This window comes from Dermochelys coriacea, chromosome 2 (assembly GCF_009764565.3).
Source record: "Dermochelys coriacea isolate rDerCor1 chromosome 2, rDerCor1.pri.v4, whole genome shotgun sequence".
NCBI classification, from domain to species: Eukaryota; Metazoa; Chordata; order Testudines; family Dermochelyidae; genus Dermochelys; species Dermochelys coriacea.
This window is the reverse complement of record NC_050069.1, coordinates 177,302,434-177,315,640: the sequence shown is the minus strand read 5'-3', so window position 1 is coordinate 177,315,640 and position 13,207 is coordinate 177,302,434.

Genomic DNA, 13,207 nt, shown 5'->3' with positions numbered 1-13,207 from the left:
GCCAGCTGGTACAAATCAATGCAACTCCTGGGCTGTTCTAACCTACACAGGGGCCAAGAATCGGAACTGTGACTGGCTCCCTAACAGATTCCTTGCTGTACCAAATCAGGTGATATTTTCCTCAGAAGTATTTCTTATTGGAGGACATACCTATGAGATTGATGCCAAAAAAATGGCAGCACATATTGCACGATAGAAATCTTGTTGGCAGCAAAAAGTCCATCTTGTTAACACCCCAAAGTGGGACCAAATGCATTGTTTTCTTCCAGACAAGCAGTACTTTACTGAGTTGATATCTAGGGATAAGTTATCAGCAGATCTCTAAATATAAATCTGAACTACTTTTGGACACATCTGCTTGTGCATCAAAAACCCCTGCATTTGAACATATAATTAGGTTGTTACTCATCTGTCTTCCCATTTCTATGTGCAATTACCTGATTTCCATTCCAGTTTTTGCAGACAAAATTATTGCATGACTAAATGGGCACTTACATGTGCAGTTACCTCATCTGCCATGCAACACGCTATTTACACTTGCAAATACAGAGTTTGGTGGGCACAAATGGATGCATTTACAAATATTGTGGGGCATTTTTAGAGGTCTGCTCTAAATGTGGCTCTTATAAGAAAAGTACATTGTTCACAAGGACATTTCAGGTCCAAGATTAGGTGAGAATACACTAAGAATAGCAAAGAGCTTATATAACCTTATTGGATTCAGCAACACCGATAAGTTAGTATAAAAGATAAAATAACTAGTGTCAGGTAATAATACTTGGCATTTATATAGTGCTTTGCATATTTAAAGTGCTGCACAAAAATTAACTAATTAATTTTCACAGATCCTGTGTGAAGTATGTAATTATTATTATTCCCGTTTATCTGTGGGGGAAGTTTAGGCACACAGAGGTCACGTAACTTGTCCAAGACCACAAAGCAAATCTCTGGCAGAATGGAGATAAGAACACAGCAATAGTCCCTAGGCCCCCGCCCCATTCTCAGAAGACGGTGTTGTCACCTAGTCATGAATGGTGTAATGACAGCAAGGTCATAGAATCATAGAAGATTAGGGTTGGAAGAGACCTCAGGAGGTCATCTAGTCCAACCCCCTGCTCAAAGCAGGACCAATGTCCAGTCAAGAACATTTTTAGGACACATTCAGCTGATATATGATTAAGTATTTACAAGTAATTATCAGTAGTATTCCTCACTCAACTTTCCAAATGTTAACACTCAAGTTTCCAAATGTTACCATTGGGATTATCTACTAGTTCATTTTAGTAGCCCCTATGTCTTTTCCCCACAAGATACATCTGATGTCTTAGTGACAATGAGAAGTCTCATAGTGTTTGGAAATATAAATGATTAGAATGTAAACTCCATGTTGATTTGTTGTCATCAGAAAGAATAACTGTTTAATAATGCCAGGCTTGGGGAACCTTTTAATATTATCATAGCTCCACAGCCTCCAGTTAGTTATTCTATCACTGCCTCACAAGGGAATGGGAGAGAGGTGGAGTTGGAGGTAGTGCCCCTTTTATCAATACAAATGTTGCCTGCCTCACGTGCAAGACTTAACCCAATAGAAAGAGTCCAAAGTATCTGACCTTCTGTCCAGGCACCTCAGAGTTCCGTTTAGGTCTCCACAGTTACTCGACAGGGGTAAGAATTCAATTTACACTGGCAGTGCTTTCACGAGTGCATTTCAGTTCAGTTGGTAAATATTTCCAGGTGGCCAGATCTAATTTAGGGAGGTCAAGTTTGCAAAGGTTAAATAGCAGGCAGGATTTCTATAAGTCTCTATCAGTTGGAAAAGGAAAATGTAATTAAACACAACATTCTTCCAGAGATTAACTGGAGGCTCTGCATTCTACACACCACGTTTAACTTTTTAGGGTTGTTGTTGTTATAATCCATGCTCCAAAGATACATTTAGTTCCTCTTGTAAAGACAGCCTGGAATTAGCAATGAAGAAAAAAGTCATTATAATATCAGCAGATGAGACCGAAAATGGGGCTCAAGCAATCTTGTGTCAGAACTGGTTGTGGGGTCATTTTTGACCAATTTTATGAATAGAAAAAAGGCAAGAGTATGCTGTGGGCCAACCAAAACATCATTCAACTGTAAAATTAAGCAGAATTAAAATGGTGGTTCCTATTCAAAAGTTCCACCAGAAGCATCCTTCAAGGGTCCTTTGTTTCGTCAGATGCTGTTAGCCCCCTTGTTAGTTATTGCTAAAGAAGAAAAAACAACACATAACTAAGTTCAGTCAGTTTGCTCAGCTGCTGCTGATGTCACTCTTGCCCACTAAGAGTAAGTTACTGTAATAATTCCCCTCCCCCACTTTTATTAATCATAATTTTGGAGAAAGCAGAAAGTGGGTGACATCATTATTCAAGAGGACTGGCTAACTCATGCTCAGCTTTAGTCAGCTTTATTATAACATTTCTCATGTGTCATACGAAAATAATTACCAGCTCTCTTTCCATGTCTCACCAATCATCTCTTTCTCCCCTGTCGGACAGTCCTTCCCCTGTTTCAAACTCCTGTTGAAATCTGGTATTTTCAGAAAGATGACCTTTAATCAACACTAATGAAGTGAAATGGCATCCTCATGGGAGAAAGACACTTTCTTCGTAAAACATCAGTGAAGCTTCACTGTAATGAAAATTGCAGCTTCTATATTTAATATAAGTAAATAATGCAGAATGGATTATCACTATATCCGATATGTGATTTCCCTATAGGTGGTTTCTACTGTACAAATAATAATTACTTAATTATTGTATCCTAAGTGTATTTTCTGCTAAGTCTCTATTTAGGGTCACTTAAACTATCTATCTTATCTTATCTATCTTTAATAGAAAGGTATGCCAAATTTCTTGAGGTTTCAGGAATTCTTTTTTAACTTACATTTTCAAACAGATATTCATTATTGATTTACTAGGTAGCCAGTATTTTTCTAGTATTGCAAACCTATATCACTGGATGTCATCCTAGGTTTCAGGGGGTCTATATAGTCACCTCCTGCAAATATAACTCCATATTTCAGTAGTTTGGGACCCAAAAGAGATTCCCTTTATGTGAGGGAGGCAGGGAGGGAGTAGTTAGGAGAGATGAGCTAGAAAGAAAGGGAAGGCTTTAAGATGAGATACAAAAAGAGCAAATGATTCATCTTTTGAGAGAGGGAGAGGGGGCGATACTTCCAGATGGACAGGCATCAGAAGTGAGACAGCACCTTGATTATCAAGAGTCATGGGAAGGAGACCGCAAAAAATGTCTGTGACTGAATTAGTAGCCAGGAGTAGACAGATATATATAATATTCTTTTTTTGTAGTTGACGGTGTTTACCGCATTGGAGGAATATTAGAAGAATGCTATTTTTCACTTTAGGGAGAGGGAATGGCTTGTGGGATTGGATTTGAAATACTGTATTCGGAACCCTTCTATCTAAGGGTTTGATCCTGTTCCCAAAACTCCAATTTACTTCAATTGGACAGGAGCAAGCCCTAAATCATCAAATACAGCCTACCCTAGTAATGACTAAAAGTTGTTTCCATCAGTTGTCTGCATTTATGTGAAATGAGTTTGGTGGTCTCAGTCCAATAAAACACCACAATAGTCCGTAATTATAGGTCCGTAATTATAGATTTTCAGACCAGAAGAGGGTCATATGATAATCTAGCTTGATCTCCTATGTAACACAAGGTATAGAATTTCACTAATTCCTGCATCAAGCCTTTTATTTCTATTAGAGTATACCTTTTAGAAGAAAATCCAGTCTTGATTTAAAGGCTTTAAGTGATGGAAAATCCACCATATCCCTTGATAAAATATTTCAATGGTTGATTGCCCTTATTCTTAGCAATTTACACCTTATTTCCAGTTTGAATATATCTAGCTTCAACTTCTAGCCACTGGATCTTGTTACACCTTTGTATGCTAGTTAAAGAGTCCTTTAGTATCACATAACTTCCCCCCATATAGGTACTTAGAGGCCATGATTGAGTCACCTCTTAACCTTCTGTGTAATAGACTGAATATACTGAGGTTCTTTACTCTTAAATCAGCCCAATATGTTCACAGAAGGAATACTTGCTGTATTATACGCACTCACACGATAAGGCATACAATCAAATTGTACTCGTAAAATATAATTCACCAGCAGGCAATATCACATAGCTGGACTATGAAACAATATTCCATTACAAATCACCACAAGAATTAGTATGACTGCAGTATTTTATGTACATATCAGATGTTTAATTGTGTAGACACTGTATAGATATACACACATATGTGTGTGGGTATACACACACACACAAACTACATTCAAAAGACATTATCAAGGTTGCAATGTCAAGCACTTACAAGGGAAGAAATGCCAGAATTAAGGTTCTTTGTGTGTTTTTCCACATGGATCCTACTGTAGGCAAGTGAGCCCTGTGAACGCAAACTTGGACTCTTTGACCAGTAGTGTACGTGGGAGCTGCACCTGTGCCCTGAATATCCTTGGCCCCCTCCTGCACTACAAGAGTACTCTTTCCCCTCTGCTTTATAGCACAGCTTAGAGATTTAGTGTTAGTTGGTTGTAGTTTCATTATTAAGTATCATTTGGCCATTTGGTGTAAATCAAGAACAACAATCACCCCCAAAACCAAAAGGACAGGTTTTTTTACATCTCTCCTCAGTACCTAGTCTGGTCTGATGGCAGAGACTGGTCTCCAGGTTTTAAAATCTGCCCTGTCTGTGAGGCAACTATGACTTTTAATGATGGGCAAATGAAATGACTCTTCTATCTAGGGGAAATTCATATCCCTGACACATTCTAGCTCTTTCTCCAAGCACTCACACAAAGCCTGTGATGCTCATCTCAAGTTATTTTTGGTGAAAAAATCCATGAGGAGTGCATTTGACTCTGAGGTCCCACCTTTAAAACAGTCTGTTGCTCTTCCTAAAACAGACCCCGTTAGTGCCCTGGCTACCCTAGCACCAAAGGGTTCTTTAGGTATTAGGAAACCTCATGCTTCTGTGAAGCACTCAGGCCCCTCACACTTGTCCTGTTTGGGTCAGTCAGTGACTCCTGCTGCCTGAAGTAAGAAGGAGCAGCGATCTTCAGCACCAGTAACCAATCCCTGGGCCCAGCCAAGAAGAGATCTAAGAGCAACTCTTCTGTCTTTTCCCAGCCTGCTCTTTCTAAGCCTGACCAGCACTGTGAATCTCTGATACCCATTGACTCCTGTCCCTTGGCTTCGGTACAGAACATCAGTCTTTGGCAATCCGGTTGCCTCCATGTTGGTACCAATGTCATCGGTATCATCTTGACATCTTTAGTACCATATTGTGATAGAAATCTTCCACTTGCTGGAGCGTCTACTTCACGGTGCTGACTTAGTCAGTACCATCTTCCTTGGTGCAGAATTCCTCAACTCTGGCTTCATTTACAAAACCTGCTTGTCTGATGATTACTCTGGAACCAGAATCTCCATTCTTGGATATTTTTTCCATTGTCTATGATGTCCAAGTCTCCCCCTATCATGGAACCCAGAGTACCAATTATAAAAATACCATGGCACCCATTTTCTTCTTCACCAGTCTCCACCTCTGAGAGCTTATGTCTGGATTTTTTCAGCTTGTCTCAACTCCTCAGAGAGCTAGAGAAATTTTTGCTGTCAACATCTTCTTCTAGAAGTCCTTCCCCTACAGTGTCTTCTCATTCTCCAAGCTCTGTTCATGAAAGGGACATTAGGAGAAGTTCTTTTTGTCATAGAAAATGCTTCTGAAAGATTACAAGTTTCATGGATTCCATCTCTGTGACATTATGGACTGCCATCAGACCTCATCATTCTTATTCTGTTCCTTATTCTACAGGGCCCAGATCTAGGGACAAGTTGTTGTCTTTTGCAGAGCTATCTAAAGTGATTCAGCTATCACAACATGGGATCCTTCAGGAGCTGAGTCAGGACTTTCACAGTGAGGAGGAGGAATCTCAGGGAGGAGGAGGAGGATCATCCTGCTGCCCTGGTTATATGAAGTTGTTACTCTATCTGTGTCTTCCACAACTGATGACTTCAAAGCATTTCAGGATCTTAGAGTCCGTTAGAAATAGTCCAGGAAAGTTGCCACAAGTTATTTGATGTATTACATCCAGTCTTCCAAGACCACCTAGCAATGCCTATTTATGAGGGTATTCTGGAGCTGACCAAGGATCTATGGCAGATCCTAGCCTCCAGCCTCCATCTCAGCATCTCCTAAGAAAAGTAGACTGGAGTCCCCCAAAAGGATCTTTTGTTCAGCTGCCTTTTTCTAGGGCTTTGGTCGTAGCAGCAGGTCATGGAAAATCTTTGCAACCTGGTGCTGTTAAATCCATTCCTAGGGATAAGGAGCCCAATAAGCTTGATATATTGGGGAGAAAAGTATGCTCCTCAGCAGGCCTGCAGATCCACATAGCCAATTACCAGGCTTTGTTGACTAAATATTATTTGTTACAGTGGTATCAGATTCTTCAGTTTGTTAAAAAACTACTCCAAGGATCCAGAGATTAATTCAGGGCCATTGCGGCACAAGGTCAACTGATGGTGAAGTCTTTGTTTTGGGCCTCTTTGGATGCTTCTGACATGGCATCAAGATCCATGGCCACTGCAGTCACTATGCACAGAGCATCTAAGCTTCAGTCACTAGGCATTCCAGAAGAGGTCCAGACCATAATGGAGGATTTGCCTTTTGAGGACCACAACCTTTTAAATTTGAAAGTGGACAAGGTGCTTGATTCTTTAAAAGGCTTATGGGTTACCCTCTGGTCTCTGGGTCTCTATACTGTGGCTCAGTGGAGGAAGTAAAGAAGGCCTCAGGCTTTCTTGAGACAGAACCATCCTTCATCTTATTCCTATCATCAGAGGACTCCAGACTCTAAGACAAGACCTCATTTCCAGGAAAGAAGAGACCCTTCTTCTTCAGATGTCTCATTGAATTCATCCGTCACTTCTAGCACTGGATGGTCACCCTTTCTTCTATAGTCCCCTCTCTAGATCCCATCAACTGGCTTGTGACTCTTGCCTTTCAGGATATTTGCTTGTTTGTGTCGATCCACCCTGCCCACAGGAAGTATCTGCATTTTATGGTCAACTACATTTATTGCTAGTTCAGAGTCCTACCCTTCAGCCTGCCAACTGCTCCAAGAGTTTTTACTAAATGTCTTTTGGTGGCAGTGGCTCACCTTCAGAGACAAAGCCTTCTCAACAACTAATTCTTTTGGGACCCCTCACCACAGAAGGTCACAGAGGACATTTTCCATCTCTTCTCTTTCAAACCTTCCAGAGATCATTTCTCAGAATGAAGGTCTTGCATTACATCCAGATCCAGCATCTCTATGTCATGGAGACTAGCTGGCTGAGTTCTACTGGCAAGAGCTCTTCTGCAGCAGTATGGAATATTTTGATTCAGAGCAAAAAGACTTCTACAGGAATGACATTCAGAGCTAAATAAAAGCATTTGCATTGTTGGCCATTCAAAGTTATCTTCAACCCAAGGAGTCTTCTATTCCTGATATCTTGGACTATCTCCTGTCTTTAAAATACTCCAGTCTAACAGTCAGTTTTTTTATTAGAGTGCACTTAGCTGCTATCTCTGCATATCTTTTGCCCGTTGATGGTCATTCAGTTTTTTCCCATTCCACTCTATTAAGATTTCTAAAGGGCTTGCTTCAGACTTTTTCCGATCTGAGGCTTGAATACCAGTGTTTCTGTCATGTTCATTATATCACATATCCATTAAGAGAGCGTTTTTGATGTCTGTTACTTCAGCTTATATATTGAACAAAATACAGGTCTCAATGGGTAGCCCTCCATACACTATAACTTCCATAACCATGAAACCACCCTTTCTTTTCTGCAATCCTCTGCCTTATTCACCACTCACCTTCCAACTTCTGCAACAAATGAGGCCATGAGTCCTACAGACAACAGCCTCTTTTACTACAAAATCCTGATTCATACTCAGGGAAGGTCCATCTTGTGCCTGACTGAGGCAAGAATCCTGTGGAAAAAATAGTATGTGATTATATAGTAAGATTCCATCACAATATTTAAATGCAAACGACATGAACTAGGGTTGCACAGCCAAGTTTAATTCTGGTATTTTCTAACATTTGAATGCTTGACTTTGCAACCTGTATGATGTTCTTTTAACATAGATGTTTGTGTTTAATTTCCTTGGCTTTTGAAAAAGCAAACTGGGGGGAAAACCCCCAGGAATTCCAGGTGGCATCAAATTGACACCCACATGGGTCATTAGCAGGGTTGAAAACTTTAGATTCACTGCACAGACTTCTGCCCCTTGAGCTAAAGAAAATACCTGATAGCAGTAGGTTGTGATCTAGCTGACGTGCGGTAGAGAGGTTGAGTACGCAAAAGTTGGGAAATGCCAAATTGTCCCCTTTGTGGATATGCCTTATAGTAGAATCATTTAAACTTTTATTGTAATACTGTACCATGTGACATAATACTTGAACCATTGACATAAGCTCTCTGTGCTTCAGTTTATCCATATATAAAATGGGATTACAAGTACTGGTACCCGCTTCCCAGGTTGTTATTAGGTTATTATTTATTTAAACTGTGGCAGAGCCCAAAGGCCTGCATCAGGCACTGTTGTTCTAGGTGCTGTGCAAATGTATAGGACAACATGGCCCCTGCCGGAAGGATCTTACAGTCATATTTAAAAGAAGATGGATGCACTGAGTGAGTTTAACCAACCGTGAGAAGAAAATGGGAAGGAAGATGAGAGTAATGGTGATAAGATCACATGCTAACATGGGCTAGCTACAGGCACAATGTGATGGTTTAGACTAATTTAAAAATATTATTATTGCCTATTTAAACAAATAAATAAAATTTGCTATCCCCCAGCTGCTTCTCTGCCTTGCCACCATTAGTTGGATGATGTTTTGTAGGCACCAGAGCAAAGACGGATCTTGAGGAGGGATTTGGGGGAGAGTTTTGTGGCCTTCCAATTATATTCACAGAAGGCATTCTATGAATAGGAAGCAGCAGGGAAGTAAATGCAGAGGCATTTGTGTGAGATGTAGACAAATGGGCATTTGGGGTGGCATCTTTGTGGGCGTGGAGGGGCAGAGATGAGATCGTAAGAGGCAAGAGCAGGTAAGTCATTAAAAATATATTTATTATAATGTTTGGGATCCTTGACTATATAAATTCAACGTATTTGGGTTCTGACAATTCGGCTGCGATAGTTCATCATGTAATATATCGCCAGCTAAATGGGTCAGTTTTAGATGGGAAGGTTCTGGGGAAATACTCCAGTGCTGCTGGAAGACTTTGGGACTAATGATTCAACAAGTTGCATTTTTCCTCCCTAGTCAGTACTGGAACAATACCCCAGATGTTAGGGGGCACATGTTCTGATAGAGGTACTGTCTTCTGGATCAGTGGTTCTCAACCAGGGGTACGTGTACCCCTGAGGGCATGCAGTGGTCTTCCAGGAGGTACATCAACTCATCTAAATATTTGCCTAGTTTTACAACAGGCTACATAAGAAGCACTAGCAAAGTCAGTACAAACTAAAATGTCATGCAGACAATGACTTGTCTATACTGTTCTATATACTATACACTGAAATGTAAATAAAATATTTATATTCCAATTGATTTATAATCATATGGTAAAAATAAGAATGTAAGCAATTTTTCAGCAATGGTGTGCTGTATCACTTTTGTATTTTTGTCTGATTTTGTAAGCAAGTAGTTTTTAAGTGAAGTGAAACTTGGGATATGCAAGACAAATCAGATTCCTGAAAGGGGTACAGTAGTCTGGAAAGGTTGAAAGCCACTGTTCTGGTTGACCATGTTACTGACCACTTGCGGTCATTAAAGGATCCAATATATATGGCATGCTCCACAAAGATGTTGCTATTATCTCCAATGTATTGGACTAATTCCAAAAAGTTGTTAAATTCTGCCTATCTTAATTTCCAATCTCACTTCAGTTGGATACAGTATCCTCATCTTAATCATTATGCAGCGCTTCTGTGTGAAGTTAAAAAGTTTCCATGTTCCTCCTTAGAGCTAGCTGCACTTGACTAGTGGAGGAAGTGATTACTAGACATATAGTTTGTACAGTCAGTGAAGTTTGGTAAAGCTCTTAGATTAAAAATACTGTACAAATGTAAGATTGTCATTCACAAATGGGCATTTTAGGAAGGATCAGTTTGAGACTGCCTTAGTAATTTGGATGATTCTGGATACTTAGTCTGATTTAGTGCCAAATTTCTAGCATTTGTCTGTTTAGTTTCACCTTTCCAGACCAAAGTAGAGACCAAACTCGTGAAATTCAAAATGTGCCCATTTTGCTGCAGGTACCTAGGAGCAGTTGATTAACATAGTACAGGAGTTCAGTACAGTAAGTATTCAGTGTGCTTAAAGTCACGGATTATGTATTGGTTACACAGGTCAATATGTCAAATTACCATCCCCATAACCTCCAAATGGAACCTAGATATCTCGTGGGACTGAGTAGTAGTAGTAGACGTAGTAGATTCAGCACCAGTATTTTACGTTTGTTTGTTTTAGCTTCTAAATAAAATCCATGTATAGCCCTCACTTCTTGTCAGATGGTAATTTGTATCTTGAAACCTAAGACAGCTATTCATAATTTGCACCAGTTGACCATCTCTGGTCAGGAAAGATTTAGGCGTGAGCTAACATGGAAACTGAATTATCTCTGGCCCCTGGAGAGATCGCCTCTCCAGGTCACGGTTGAGATCATTGCTGGAGTTTTTTTTTGAAGTTTGCCAGTATTAGAAATGTGCCCTGTGCTTGTCATTGAAGGGATCCATCCTGTAAAGTTCAGAACACCTCTCAGAGATGCTGAGCACCATCAACTCCCATTAAGAGTATCAGGAGTTGAGTTGCTCTTGGATGTAGTCAGTAATATACAGCATTGAGCCCTACCTGAATAATATAGACACTTCCTATTTATTTTTAGCTTTCTGATCCCTAAAGAGTTTCAGATTTAATAATGAAAACTCCCCTAAAAATAACATAAAATGGACAAAATAGTACATGCCAATGGAATTTAAAGCTGGCTTGTCTATGGAGTGCTGAATTGTTCCGTCAAGATTTTAATATCTTTCTCTAAATCAGTGAAAATGAGAGATTTAAATACTAGTGAGTAAATACATTTTTAATGCAAGGCAATATGTCCACCAGGAATCATAGAATGTCTCTTGTACTTAAGCACAATATCTTCTTCTTCTTCTTCTTTTTTTTTTAAGGAACCCTTTTTATTTTTTAAGGCCTAGTGAGAGCTTAACATTTCTCTGAGTGCTTGTTGAAATTAGAGATAACCGAATGTTGAGATAAGTGGATAGCATTTTTTTAATTCAGTGAAGGCCTTCATGTGTATATCCCTGTCCGAATTGATGAATGGCTCCCTGGAGATGCTGAAAGTTCCATTCAGTGTATTTATGGAATACCTTCCATATCCTCCAACCACATTTTTTTATCAGCCTGTCAGGATCACAGGAAAGAACAAGAGGCTATAGATTCCTCTTCATGTTCACTCATACACAGTTGTTTTAGTTTGTATTCAGTGAATATGGCAACTTAAAATTGTTAGGATTTCTGTCTGGCAGTGGCACTGAAAGCTGCAGTGGAGACATCTCATACGTTTTCCATTAACAGTTACTTTTGCTCTTAGACTGAAATCCCCTGCTCTGCTCACAGACCTGGCAGCTGCTCTGTGTACTGGAGAGTTCTTCTAGGGCTCAGAGGGAAGAAATCCTTCCCACTCCCCAGGCTGCAGAGCAGCAGCAGTTGCTCTGCAGCTTCTTCTCCAGCCTCACATCTGAGGGTAGTCTCTATGCTGCTTGCACCTTCCCTATGTGGGTGGCGAATGGTCAGCAGATACATGCAGCAGCACTGACAAGCTGCCACCGTACTCCCAAATTCCCACTGTGCAGCAACATGCTGTACTATGCAGAAAGGATGCTCACCTCCTACATAGACTAATCTTTCCAAGCCCCAGCACAACCAAAAAACACCGGTTCTGGTACATGAAAGTCATCTGCAGCTGTTCAGGAAGGGCTCTAACTTGGGCCGTGCTAAAGCTGAACCAGTTTTCATCTATTCCCTTCCCCTTTTTTTTTCTTCCTTGACAAAGCTATCAAACTGCATGGCTGTTGCTCTTGCTGGAAAGAATAGCCTTTGGGAACCTGATCCTGCAGCCTTTCCATATCCATAGCGATCACAGACTTCAGAGAGTTATGGATGCCCAAATCTGCCATATTTATAAATGTGTCACTTAGATATGCAACCATTTTTATGTAAAAAGTTAGACAATTTCTGAATCAAAATGGCTCAATTCCAAATTGAAAGTGGAATTTAAATTTTAAACTTGTGCATATTTTAAACAAAAATGTTTAAATTTAATTGAATTTCTTGGAAAGTTAAATCCAAGGATTGTGAAATCAGCCTGGTTTCACACAGTTCAATTATGTTTCTGTGATGAAAGCCCCTACAATTTTCAGACCATTTTACTTTTTACTTTTCTGATGTGGTGCACTAACCAGATATGAACGAGTACTGGAGACCTTCTGTGCATGCATACATACATATAGTGAATGACAATACCTGTCTCCAAGAGCTTACAATTTACAGTCTAAAATGTACTATAGTGACTGAGGGGTCTCTTATAAGTACCTATATGAATAAATACTTACTTGGATAGCATGTTATTGACTTACATGTCTCAGGGCTAATAGAGATTTTGGGGTCATCTAATTAATTCCCACACAAGTACAGAAGTTATTCCATTATATTTTCCTCTTCATTTTCTCCTGCATATCCTCCAAGCGATGGAGTCTTGACAATTTTTACTGAGTAAATTATTCATTACTTGGCTGACATCATAGTTAAGAAGTGTATAATCCAAATTTTGTATTGACTAGTTGCAGGTACTAACTCTTCTTCTTAACTACTGCCCTAATCTAAGCCAGTTGTTATGAAACAGGAGGTACCAACTTGAATCTCTGGGTATCTGGAGGCCAAGTCAAGAGACCAGATTCTGTCCTTGATTACCATCATGTGGCCTCCCGGACTCCAAAGGGATTGCACAGATGATACAATGAGTAAAAATATATGGACACAGGGACCCTTCCTGCTTTGTACATCCATCACTTGACTGTGGT